General features: G+C 40.2%; 1 long non-coding RNA gene across 1 annotated transcript in view; it reads right to left on the bottom strand.

Moving 5' to 3' along the window:
• Window positions 1–2,211: 2,211 nt before the first annotated feature.
• The window catches only part of LOC113459422 (uncharacterized), a 240,022-nt gene continuing 228,333 nt past the window's right edge, over window positions 2,212–13,900 (bottom strand). The window contains exons 12-13 of the long non-coding RNA XR_012578180.1: window positions 6,291–6,506; window positions 2,212–3,825 (exon numbers count right to left, since the gene is read on the bottom strand). This is a non-coding gene — a long non-coding RNA (uncharacterized LOC113459422). The remainder of the gene's footprint in view (window positions 3,826–6,290; window positions 6,507–13,900) is intronic.

A 13,900-nucleotide genomic window follows, 5' to 3' on the forward strand; every position in this document is an offset into this window, starting at 1 on the left:
AGGTTAGGGTTGGATTCATTCAGGGATATAAAGGTAGCTTCTAACATACGAAGGATTGGGTCTGAGTCCGACCTGGCTGCGCGGTCTGTCTGAAAGACTTCCGCATGGCCGGTTGGGACTTTGCTAATTCTAGGGGGTAGGATTTTAGGGTAGGTTGCGTTTTTCTCTTTCGGCACGCTTTTAAACACTTTGTTTGGTCCGACCGCTCGGGGCGCTGACGGTTGGAGCCTGATAATTAGCACATTTACTCTCTCTTTTGACCCTTGAAGGACAACTGTCCACGTTCGGCCAATGGCCCAACTAGGGTGATGTGGCTGCAAGACTGTTAAAAGCTTCCCTGGAGGAAGACGGGTGTTTTGCAGCCACTGGGTGCCCAGGTGAACTGTAAGAACTTGTCGGGCTCTTGTGGATCCCACCCAGGCCCCGACAGTCTGGCATCTGTAACAATGGTTTCGCAGCCCCAGTGCCCACAATATTCCCCTTGGCGTGGTGGAGCAGTTGCTGATAGGGGCCTTGGCTGGGGGCAGTTCGCTGAGTTGCTGCCTTTCCCCAGAAGCCCGGGCTAACGCGGTCGTCCCGCCACTGCTGTTTAAATAGAATCCGCCCCACCCCATCAAAAAGCATGCGGCTTCTTTGCGTAATATCAAAAGTGAGCAGATCATTATTGTTAGAAAGGTCGTCCACGAGAGTGGGTACTACGGCTGAATTGACCCCTTTTTCTGAAATCGCTTTGACTTCCCCTGGGTTAACTGGGGTATATGCCCCCCGTTGGTTTCCCTGCGCTCCGGCAACCCCCACCGGGAAAGCGTTCATGGAGGCTGCCGGTTCTCGGTCCCTACAAGCTGTCTTTGTTTTTCCCCAATCGGTGAGTTTGTGTTGCGACCGTTTCCCGATATTGTTTAAAGCTTTATTCGGTTTCGCTCGAAACCGTATTAATTCTGCTCTCTCGGTTTCCGAGTCCCAGCCGGGCTCGGTCAGCTCTCCCGAGCTGTCTGAGCAGCTGTTACTTGACTCTGAGGCGGAAGCTGAATGCTGGCACATTTCCGGCGCTTCGTGCCGTTTTGTGCGGCTCCGACCCCGCTCCTCCCTTTGGGGGTGGTGCCTTTCCCTCCCCCTGGGCTCCCCCCGCCTGCTGCTGGGGGAGGTCCTTGCCCTATAAGGACCTAATTTGAATAGAGCACTCTGATTGGTCTCCTGCTCCACTGCGGGGGCCGCCCCTTCTCCCCCCTCGCCCGTGCATGCGTTGTCAAGCAGACTGACTGCATCTCCGCCCCCCGCCTCTTCCCTTCCGCCCTTGCCATGCGGTTCAGCGCTATTTTCAAACGCAAACGGTGGCGGTGAGTCCCCGCCGGTCCCGGCGGGGTCCGACAATCTGGCCGCACTCCGCGCCCCCTCTGCCTGTCCCCGGCAGAAGAACTGCGTGTGCTGCTCTGCCTCCTGCGCTGGGCTGGCAGCCAGCGGGGAAGGGACGGATAGAGAAACCGCGGATTTTTCAGAAGGTTCCGCGGGGGGGCTGGGACCAGGCGGGCTCCGCGATAGGGTCGGGGGGTCCCATGGGGGCTCCGGGGGGTCCCCTGGGGGCTCTGGGCTCGGGCTCGGGAAGGGGTGGAACGCTCCCGGCCCCGGCATATTCCCGCATTCAATCCGATCGCTCTCAGACACTGTGTGCGTCGCGGCCCCTGCCCCCCGCTTTACTGCAAGAAATAAACATATATGCGCGACTTTCCACGTCTCCTGTTCTTCTAATGCCTTGCGTAGGGCCTCTTCTCCTTTCCCCCACACTTTGAGGCTTTTACCACTGCTTGAGGACTTAGTATCCTCTGCTAAGGCGGCAGTGCGCTTCTCCCACACTTCCGAATAAAATATATTTACTGGACGTTTGATCGTCCCGAGCTCTAGGAGACTTGCAATAGCAAGATTAGAATTCCTGAGCTCACACTTAATTCCCCATTGCTCATGAGCCTGACTTACGACCTTCGCTGCGGATCCCATGGTCCATGCTGGTCCGGGGGCGTCCCCCCTGCTGTGGTCGGACCGGCCGCCACAGCCGCTGCTTCCCATCCAGGCGAATTCCCGTTCCCCCGGGCGCTGATCGGCTTCCCAGGTTTTCAGCACCAGATGTTGCCTTCTGATACAAGGCAGGCGGCCTGGTTTCAGGAAACAGCACGGCGACCCCCTTCCCCAGGGTCGCTCGGGCCTAAGAAACACGCGGACACCAATATGGTGGAGGATCAAAGGCCTTTATTCTCTCTTCTCATGGGGTTTTATAGTCTAGGGGGCTTCTACGTCAGGTGAGGGTCTGTCCTTACCATCTGTGGTTAGTAGGGAATGGAAAGTTGCTGGGCAAGTGGAAAGTTACTGGCATCTGGTTCAGGGGGCTACATTCCTATGTTAATTTTCTTATTTAAGGGGGCAGGGGCCCTGTCTTCCCGTAACATCACGAGATCTTCCGAACTCCAGGCCCTACCTGCTACACATGTAGTGATAGGAAAAGGGGCAATGGCTAAACTGAGAGTGTGTAGGCTCTGATTAGGTAGTAGATCTCATCATGGACCATTACGCCATGTATTTATGCCATGGCACTGTATTCTTAAAACTGGTTTAGAACATGAGTGTTAAAGACTATAATTACTTGGTGTTGATATATAACCAATTTAAACATCACTGAGCAAGGATTAGTAAATTCAGAGGGAGACAGAAACAGAATGAACTTTTAAGTAGAGAAGCAGCAAAAGCATGAAAGCCCCTGTGGTGCATTGACCTGGCCTACAGTCACACAGTTTCTGTGTGGTGGATTGACTCTGGCTGGACAGAAGGTGCTCACCAAATCAGCTTTAACACTCCCCTCCTTGGCTGGAGAGGGGACAGAAATTATGACGAAAGGCTGAACTAAGGTCAGGGAGAGATCAGCCACCATTTACTGTCATAGCATAATAAACCCAAGCTGGGAAAATTAATTGAATTTTTTAACAATCAAGTCAGAGTACGATAATGAAAATGAAAATGTAAAACAACGCTTATAATTGTTTTCCATGCATCCCATCCTTCTTTTTGGGTTCAGCTCTACTCTGAAATTCTCTACTTCCTCTCTACCAGCAATAGAGGAAGATTGGGAATGTGGGTACTAGTCAGTTCAGCAAATATTGTCTCTACTGCTTATTCCTTCTCACAGCCATGCCCTTCTCCACTGTAGGGTCTCTCCCCATGGAAGACAATCCTCCATGAACTTCCTGAATGTGAATCCTTCCCATAGGCTGCAAGAGGTGGTCAGCCAGGGGTGCAGTCCTTCAGGAGCAGCCCCTTCCCTTTCATGGGATGCAGTCCTTCAGGATCAGCCTGTTGAAGTGTGGGTCACAATTCCTGTCAGAAAAATTGCTGCAGCATGGGCTCCTCTCTCCATGGGGTCAAAGGTCCTGCCCAGAGCCTGCTCTAGCACAGGCTTCCAATGCAGTCACAGCCTCCTTCAGGCACATCCACCGGCTCTGGTTTAGGGACTCTTGTGGGCAGCAGGTGGGTCTGTGCTCCACCATGAGCCTGCCTGGCTGTGCAGGGGCAGGGTGCTCACCATGGTCTTCACCATGTGCTGCAGGGAATTCTCTGCTTTTGTGCCTGGAGCACCTTCATCCCTTCTGCACTGGCATTGGTATCTGCAGAGCTGTTTCTCTCCCATATTCTTACTCCTCACTTCTCTGGCTGTAATTTAGTTTTGGCCAGTAACTTTATCCTTCTTTCTTAAATGCACTTCCTCAGAGGTGCTATCACTACTGCCAGTGGGCTCAGCCTTGACCAAAGGTGGGACCATCTTCAAGCAGGCAAGAATTTGCACTGTCAGACATAAGGAAAACTTCTGTCATCATCTCATGGAAGCCAAGATGTTACCTTCTTACAAGCAAAAATTTTCATGCAAACCCAGTATATGTTTGATGACCCCTTTTGCCCAAAGAGAAGGGAGAAAGCAGAAGGTGAGGACACTTAGGGATTGAGATGGTGAAAATTTAATAGTTAAAGGAAAACCTGCACATGCAATCAAGGCAGAAAGAGGAATTCAGTTACTACTTCTTCTTGCAGAATGTTTATCTGTTTATAGGTTTAGACACTTCCAGGGAAGTAGGGTATGACCATATGTAATAATTATTTGGCAAGAAAATTACAATAAGCATGGACATCCCCATGTTCCTAACCAGGGACATCCCCCTCCTCCTTTACCTGAGGTTAATTTTTTTTTTCCATGTGGCAAATGTGGTTCAGTTGCTCATCTATATCTCCCTTTGAACCTCTTGCTCAAATACAGCCTACTCACTGTGGGAATGAGTAGAGCAGACTGGGAAATAGAGAAAGCCTTGACACTGTAGAAGCATAGCTAATAATTAAAGAAATATCACTATTATACTAAAGACAGCATATATTTATGTACTACTGGTAATATTTTAATCTGTCTTTTGCCTGTTTCTAAAAATTACATTTGGCTAAACTATCTGTTTGCTTAAAAAAAAGTAACAATTATAAATATGTTTTATTTAAATAGCTTAGGTGTGATGAGCTTTTATAACCTGAGTTTTGTGTAAGTAGTATCACAAAATTTACTTCATCGAGTTTGCAGAAGCACAGAATCATTTAGGTTGGAAGAGTCATTCAAGACCATATAGTCCAAATGTCAGCACCACCATAGTCACCCCTAAATCTTACCCCAAGTGCCTCATCAAGGTGCCTCTTGGCTATTTCCAGTTACTTCACCACTTGGTAACTTACTCCAATGTCTTAACACATTCTTCAGTGAAAAAGTGTTTTCTAATATCTAAGCTGAATCTCCCCTATTGCAAGTTAAGGCCATTTCCTCTTGTCCTTTCAAAACAAAAAACAAACCAACCAGGAAACAAACTAGGCAAAGCAGTATTCACTTCATAAATACTAAGAAAAAAAAAAAAAAGATTTTTTATAAATCTTATGTGATTTATAAAAAACCCCACAAAAAACTAGGAAAAAGAAATTAGAAAGCTAAGCCTGTGATTCATCTCCTAAAATTAAGTTGAATTGCCCAAAAGAGAAGCATTAATTTAATCCAAAAAATACTACAATTTCTTTCCCATATAGTGGCTGCTATTTGGCAGACCACTTCATACAGTCATATAGTTTACTGACAGTCTACAGGCAGACCTACTTAGAGACTTTCAAACAACTATTTTCCTCCAGAGATTAAGGAATATTCATACAAAATGTAATTTGATTTATTAATAATAATAATTGTAATGGCAAAATCACTTGAAAGATCTCTGTCTGCTTTATTCTCTAACCCTAAAAAGATCAAATTTTTAGCAATGAAACAGGTTTGGATTTTCTCTACGTCCTTCCCTTCTGTCATGAAAAGATAGCAGGCACTCTCAGGGCTGTCAGGTGTCATATACTGGGTTTGCTTCATTTAATGACTCCCCACAGTGTCACACCTGTCTACAGCCCAGCTTGTTTTAGTGTATCTTGTCACTTTCCTAATAAAAGGATCTTTATGTTTCCAAAACAAGGCTCCTTAGTCAAGTATTTCTAGAGATGCTGCAGATAGGGCTCAGTCTGAGTTGTTATATATGACCATCCCCAAAGGCTTCTCCTCTGAATTCCATTCCTCTCTCTTCCATGAAAATTTTCAAAAAAAATTTGTTAACTTTTTCATTCTTTTAGAGATGTCTTCTTTACTTCTTTTTATTTTGTGATAGCAAGGGATAATATTTTGGGAATAGAACTTTGAAGTATGGAACCTTGCAAGGAGGCCTGACTCTTATTGCTAACCTATTCTGGTTATCCACTGGAAACTGCAAATTCATCAGGTCTATTTTCCTCAAGCCTTTCCATGAATCACTGGTTGGAAGATGATGGAAATGCCTTCTGGAGTTAAACATTGTCACCCAGAACCTCTTTGTCCAAGACCAAGATCAGACAGCTTTTGAGTATTTCCAAGGACTCTCATCAGGTTCTATGATGAAACAATATCAGTGCTTGGTCATGCTCGTTGGTAAAACGTTCGGCTTCAAACTTGCTGCAAAACCTCTCATGTTTCAGTTTGTAACCCTTGCATCTTGTCCTTTCATGGACAATACCGAAAAGAGACCTAGACCATACTCACCTTATACTCACCCACATCAGTGCTCATATAGACCACACTTCATCAGGTTGTCTAAGAAAATCTTATGGGAGACCACGCTGAAAACCTCACCCCAGTCTAGGCAGAAAATAGTTGCTTTCACCTCACCTACAAAGACAGCCATAACAGAATGTTACCACGTTAGTCAAGCAGGACTTACCCTTACTAAATCCATGTCTACTAGTCTTTAATGTCTTTTTTGTCCTTTATGTCTCTCAGAATGGCTTCCATGATTAGTTGTTCCATCACATTCCCTGGGACTGAGATTTATCACCCTGTAGTTCCTTTGAATCTCTTTCTTGAATTTGAAGTCAAAGTTTAGCTGGAATCCGGCCTGAATTCCTGCTGGATATTTCCATTTATAGGGACTTGAAAGCTGCAGACCAAATAGAATAAAATTATAAAAAGAAAAAGAAAAAAGAAAAGGAAACATTTTTTCTAAAGCAGGTTTTACTGTTGCTGCATTGTATTTTTATTTTTATTTGTACTTTTACTGTTGGAATAAGGAAATTTTGGTTTTGGTACGCAATTTTCTTGGACTGTCTTGTGTATGGCCTCTTTACTTTCCTGACTTTATTCCTCCTATTTTACCTGTATGGGGTCAGTTAATGAATGTAGTCTAAACTGCCTTGGTCCTGGACTTGTTGTTCTTGCCTTCTCAAGTGTATTCTTACTCCTTGAGTCTCTCTTTGTCACTGTACTTCTCTTCTCTTTTCCATTTTTGTTGTTATCCCTAGCCTGTCATTAATAAATTCAATGTGTTGTTCATTATAAATAGGACTGCTCTCCTGTGTTGCCTTTTTGGTAGTTAGATCTATGCCTGTTTTTCTCGCATGTGGAAACCTTTGTCTCTTGTGTTACAGAAACTTCTTTCGCTTGACATTATCTCAGTTGTTTCTGCCTCTTAAATACCATTTTCCCTGTTAGCTTTTAGATTTATCTCCATGGACAAGAAGGATGCAATTTTTTCAGTTGTGTGGCTCTTGCAATGTGCTGCATTATGATCCCCAAGGTGTCACTTGGTGCTGTGTGGTCAAAACTGTTCAATAGTTCTCCTTCAAAAAGCAGAACTGCTTTACTTTATAAAACAAACTACTGGGTTTCAGTGAGGCCTTCTTAGGGAGTATCTTACCACAACATCACCTACCAAAAAATTAATTCATTATCAGTATGTAGTTTCTTGCATAAAAATCAACATGACATTAAAAAACCCAGACCTAAATTTCTTAAGAGATTTTTTATAGGATCTCAAAGGCATCTTTGGGGATGTAAAGTGACTTCTGTCCCTATCCTTCCCCACATACAGTCTCTCTTGGCTACCCAGTTCGTATAACTAGCATGTTGTTGGTATATTTCTCATGTCTCCAATCCACACACAGAGTGTGTGTCCTTCTCATGATGTCACGTCTAAATTGTGTTATGATGACTTCTAATTCCCTTACAAACAATAACTTACTTTGCACTGAATACTAACATCTTTCCTAGCAGTGAGAAATAAATTCCTTAGAGTCTGGCTAATAATTGTAGAACTATTATTTTTCATATTTATAGTACCTCCTTTTGCCTAGAAGCTTCCTAAATAGCTTGTCACCTGATATACACAGGGATAGAAGACTTCCATTGAAAAAGCATAGGCCTCTGTTTTAGGTTGTTATTCCTTGCCTATTTTTTCTCATGGAAAGAAGGCCTCAATTTAAACTTTTAATTTTTTTTATTTTGGATACGTGTGCTTAAAAGTAATATATGCTTTTACTAGTACAGGCTCGTGAGTTTCTTCACCCTGACTTTATGGTTCCAAATTATATCTTCCTCAACAATTCTTTCTCTTGTAAATAGGATGTCAAGAGCTGTGGTTTGTAGTCTATAGCTTCCCCCATCATGTTGGATATCCGTGGACATTCACACCCTTCAAGGTTTAGCAAAGCCAGTCAAGAGGGCTGGACCTCAACTAATGAGTATTCCATATGCTATTCCTAATACTACACACAACCACAACTCTGTCCTGGATACACCTGATTGTCAAGTTCCATCTTTATTAATGTGCACTCACTTTAGTGCGGACAGTGTCAATCATTGAAAACTCTCAGTTCATAATGTACCTAATTTTTTTAATAACTTTTGATCATTGCATGTATGCAGTTTCTGTCATCACACATTCAACAGTCCACACAGGGAAACTGTATATACCTATACCAATGCCTCCTTAGGTGGCTTTTATTCCTAGAATGCATTCAGACTTTTTTTATCTGTAATCTCCTATATGTTTTTTTTGTGTGGCTGTTCATTTTTTAATCCAGTTATGCTGCATGTGATGATTCATTCTCATTCAGACCACATTGTAGAACATATTCCTATGAATGATTAAAATTTACAGGACTATTTATGGTTATTTTGGGGAGTGGTTGAGAATACTGGAAGGACAGGATCATTTTTGCACTGAGCTTTGAGTAAAGGCTTCCTCTCCCACCATACAAAGGGACCTTTAGTCCCTATCACTGACAGCTGTTCTGGGTGTTTAAGCAGACTGATGCTGAGCCAATAGAAGCAGACAAGGAGAAATAAAATCAAAACAAGATGACAACAAAAACATGTCCAAACCCCACAAGAAGACAAAAAACCATATTTCAATTTAGTGAGTTTCTTAACACTGGAAAATTTTAACTGGAGGATTGCACAAATTAATTCCAGAAAGAAAAATTGAACCCCAAAATATTATGGAATTCAATATTTCTGAGGTTGTAGTCAGAAGTAGTCTTCCTTATATATTGAGTGTAGATGTTAAGAAAACAGGTTTTTTATCGTTTCATAAACTGTAGTGGAAAATATTCTCTTCAATATTTGGTTGTCTATGCAACTGGCCAAACGATTTTCATTAGTGTAGCTGAGGAATGGAAACAAAAATTAATGGAGTAATGTATTCAGAAAATATTTTTGCATGTTAAATTGCCTCTAATCACAATAAAAATCCCTGAATTCCATTAAATAAGTGTTTTTTTTTTTTTTTTACTCAGTCATTTTAGCCTGAACTCTAGTAGGAAAATTTATATGAAACTTACAGTTTTCTCTATTTTTAAGTCCCTTGACTGTTTCTCTTGCTAGGAGTTAAAAGCAAGCTTCAGCTCACGAATGTTTGCAATTAGTTTGGTGTTTCACTTTCCTTATTCTGATTCAGGAAACATGCAAACAAGTTTATAAGCCTCTTTTAGAATTTATTGTTTAAATATTCCACTCAACAACTAGTAAGATCCAGAAGAAACTTAATTTCAAGTCTTAATTATTTTGAGATGTTCACTCAAATTGTGTGGTTATATTATAGGACTGTTTTAAGTTTGTAAAGCCTGATCAAGCTCCAGTAACCTCTGATGGATAAGTGTTCCTGAATATAGAAACATACTAAAAAACCACAAGCCACAGAAAAAGAAAGAGCTTATTCAAACTTGTTGAGAAGATGTAATTTAAAAGTAGAGCCATGCAATTTACAATACAAATATTTTTCTGTTAGTCTCATTAAACATTACAGGCAAACTTATTTTTATAATACTTTTTCTATAGGAAAACAATTCACTGTAGTATAATTAATGTAATATAGTTAATGGGACACAAAGTTCTCAGTATGGGTGTGAATCCTAAAAGTATTGTGAAAAATGTTATGCATAATGATTTGCTGTATATTTAGTAAAATTTCATTAGTGAGCATATATAACACCAGGTTTATCTGCACAATTCAAAGCCCCTAAATACCTATAGACACAATCAACTATGATACCTGTAGTAATTTAAGAGAAAAGCTATATTTAAGTAGCATTAAAGACTTGGCCAAAATCTGCCAAAACACAGAAGGTTTGAAGTAGGAAGAAAATATAGGAAGAAGATTCTTCCTTATGTTACCCAAGGGTAATGCAAATGTACTTCCTAATAGAGAAATTTGAAAAGGATTGTGATCTAGATTCTATTCGCCTTCATTCATAGTAGATTGCATCAAATACAGAAATTCAAATGTGCTGAAATATTTGCTCCCAGATAAGAAACTAATGCAATAAAAGTCGGACTGTGACCTATGCCCTTGAATAGGTCTTGAATTCTGAATCGCATTATTATGCCTGGTGTTATTTAATCACATATTAATTTGTAAAAAATGGGAAAGGAAGTGTATTTTTGCAATTCTTATAGTGTTTTTGTCTACCAATCCAGAAATTCCATATTTCTTTTTGATTCGTGAATGTTACAGATACAATAGGCTAAACTGTTCTTCTCTGTAACAGAATTTTCACAAACTTCATTAGGAATTTTTGTAAAACTAGAAGGAGGAAGGAGATGGGACTAATTTCCGAAATACTTATGCTGATTTTTATACCTTGTCTTAGGTCCATATCTATTTATTAGTATGACTGATAGTTCACGCCATTCTCAAGTCTAGTAATTTACATTCTTTATTGAGAATGGTAAAATTTCCCCTCTTTACTGAATACTTCTGGGATTTCTTAACCAAAAAGATCAGATGGCAGCCAAAAATACTCAATATTTCTATTTTATATCTTTCTATTCTAATGGTAATGATATAGGAGCTGTTGTCACAAGAGAATAATACCATAATGTCTTGGAAAGCCTCTGGCACTGTTCTCTGTGTAATGAATTTATAAAATAAATTACACCTTTTAAAATTACTTGACTCATCAGGATGTTGTATCAGATACACTTAATGCCAGCATTTTTTGCATGCTCTGATATCAATGTTAACATAATCATGCATCACATCATTATTTATTACAAAAAATGTATTAAAAGCAAAATATATAAAATCGAAACAGAGGATCTTCAGGAATGGCTTAAGATGAAATAAGCTGCTGGAGTTACATAATCCACTTGTAGGTAACATGGGCTTTTTATGCACAGAACATAATAATGTAGGGGGTATTAGAACTATTATTTTTTTAACCCTTGTGCATCTCTAATGAAGCAAGAATGGTTTTGTCATGCTGTTTTACCAGACAATAATCCACTTGCCTTCTGTAAAACATAAAATCCAAAATTTAGCTTATCCAGTATTTCAAATAAATCTTTGTGAGGGTTCTAATAGCATTATTATCAGTATTTTAAGGAAAGTTTTGTTTGCTTTTTGTTTTAGTTTTCGGTTGTTTTATTTTAATAATGTTTTATAAAACAAAAAAATAATTAGAAAATAAATGAATGGCAAATCGTGTGAAAAGAAAAATGGAATAGTACTTATTTAAGTGCAAGGAGATTTTGCACTCTCAAGGGTGAATGAACAGATGAGGTGTAGCAAATGAAAAGTTGTAATAGGAATAAAATTTGCAGTATGCTGGTTATTTTAAAATATTTCTCTGATAAAAGATTGCAAGTCTCAGTATCCTTATGCCAACTACTCAATCATATAAGCTTTCCAGAAGGATTCAATAGTCTGACTATTGAAGGAATTTTGATTCATGAGACCATTTGAGTATATTTATCTTCTTCCTTCTTACCAGTTAGTTACTTCTCTAAAAAACCCCACAACATTTCAAAAACTCTAAAGTTTGGTAGAATGAGATTGCAAAACTTAAAATGGGATTGATCAGTAAAATGGTATTTTCTGTCCAAGTAAGTAAAACTGGGTTTCCTGTAGTCAGAAAGCAAGACTAAACAGAGCACTTACAATACTGTCCAGAAATTCCTTTATTGTTGAACAGATTCTCAAGAAAAAACACCAACTACAAAATCTTCATAATGTAAAAAAGGCTTCAGTAAGACAGAATACTAGAAAATATGCTATACTGATAAAAACTACAGTGATGAAAAAAATGAGAACAAATACAGCATTGATGAGAAGCTGAGTCTGAATTGGCAGGTAAGGTAGACAAGACGAATTACTAGTTTTTCTTTGATGTGCAAGTTATTATTTTGGCAATCTAAAAACATTTGGGAATAAGTGTTGAAAGCATTTCAATAGATGATTTTTTTTTCTTAATCGCAGAATGAAGTGTATTAATGGAACTAGGGCATATGCTCTGATCATGCACTCCTGCATGTTGCTTATGTACATTTTTAAGAGTCTTTTACAGCTTTAAAACAAACAGTAACTTTTATCTGTTTTAAAGTGACCACATCAGCAAAGTTTATTGAGTTCTGTTTGTCTGAATCCACTTTGTTCTCTATGCTTTTACCCTCTGTGTATAAAGAATGCAATAAAGGAATAAATGCACCCATAAATACACCGACCTTCATTCAATATATATTCAAGTGTCTGAAAAGGAAGGCAAAAAGAAGAGACTTATTCCATGTAGTGTTTCCATAAAGCCAGCAGAACCAAGCAGATTATTTGGGAAGACCCAGCAGGAATGCTTCTGTTCATCACATCTTTAACAGCGTGCTGTGGGCAAGATGTTGATTTTTCAGATTATTTTATCCCAGATCTCATAACCCTTTATAGATTAAAGCCATCAGGAAGGAAAGATTGTTCTGTGATTATCACCTGAAGGGCTCAGAATATCTGTGTTAACAGCCCTGCCAGAAACTGTCCAAGCAATATCCCATAATGTCTGCAGTTCTCAGTCTTCAAGAGTAAAACAATTAGTCTTCAGTCAATCACAGATATTTTAAGAGGGTAAAAAACCAGGTTTTTCTGGGTTACTGGAAGTCTACAGAAGTATTTACACAGGGAGAACCAGCATTTCGCAGTCTTCCACCAGCCCAAGACTGAATTCCACTAATGAATGTCATGGAATTATAGAAAAATATATCCTTCACAGGTCTCAGTTTCATTCATTGTAGGAGCAGCTGGAGGGTCACACGGTTGGGACAGACGGAGACAAGATCTCTTTGAAGCTAAGCCGTATAACTTGCAGTTTATTGCGAAGGGCGTGGGTGAAGGGCCGTGCTGTGAGCTGCCCACCACAGCTCAGAGCAGGCCTGAGACAAGAGAGGCTTAAAGTGTAAGAGAGTTAAAGACAAAGGTTTAAGAGTGCAGAGCGTGTAGAAAGGAGGGGGTGAAGAAGTGTAGAGGAGAAGACAAAGAGACAAAGACAGAAAAGGGTGTGAAGAAGAGTGCAAAAAGAGATAGAGCGAGACAAAGAGAGAGAGAGCGAAAAGAGATAGGAGCGCAAAAAGAGAGCGAAGTTCCCGTTACAATACAATAAATCATCTTCAGTGTTGAATATTCAGATTCTCATTAACCAATCTACTACAGCATGCGTGTACTATAACATTTCTGTACAGCCTATAGGAATCACTACTTTACCATACTATGTTTACATTTTGAACCCTAAATCTTACTCTTTGGGCCCCATCTGCCAAGCTGCAGGGCCTGCTCTGACTCTTAGGCCTGCCTGCTTGCGGAGGGAATTGTTTCCTCCAGGGAGGATTACATTCAGCTGGTCACATCTTTGTTTTCCCGTTGTTCCACAACTAAGGGATCTCAAATGTTGCTTTCATTTCAATCTCGCTTATAGTTTCTATATTCTCAAAATCTTTTGCCAGGCAGTCATATTTATACAGCTTTCTTGTTGCATCCTCCCCTACAGTTCATCTCTTAAATAACCAAACAGCTTGATATTCCTTGTGCACTCTTTCCTGGGATTCTATTTTCCAAATATTTCTTTCACTAATTCTTTTAGAAAGGCTCCTTTACTTTTTAAAAATTATGAAATAAAGGCCCACCTGACATACAAAGCTGGGTGAATTAAGAAATACTTGTGTCCATGGATCTCAGCCACAGATACAGCTCATACCATTCTAGAAAGAAATAAATTAATCTGAATTGCAGAAAAAATTCCT

This window comes from Zonotrichia albicollis, chromosome Z, assembly GCF_047830755.1.
Source record: "Zonotrichia albicollis isolate bZonAlb1 chromosome Z, bZonAlb1.hap1, whole genome shotgun sequence".
Taxonomy (NCBI): domain Eukaryota; kingdom Metazoa; phylum Chordata; class Aves; order Passeriformes; family Passerellidae; genus Zonotrichia; species Zonotrichia albicollis.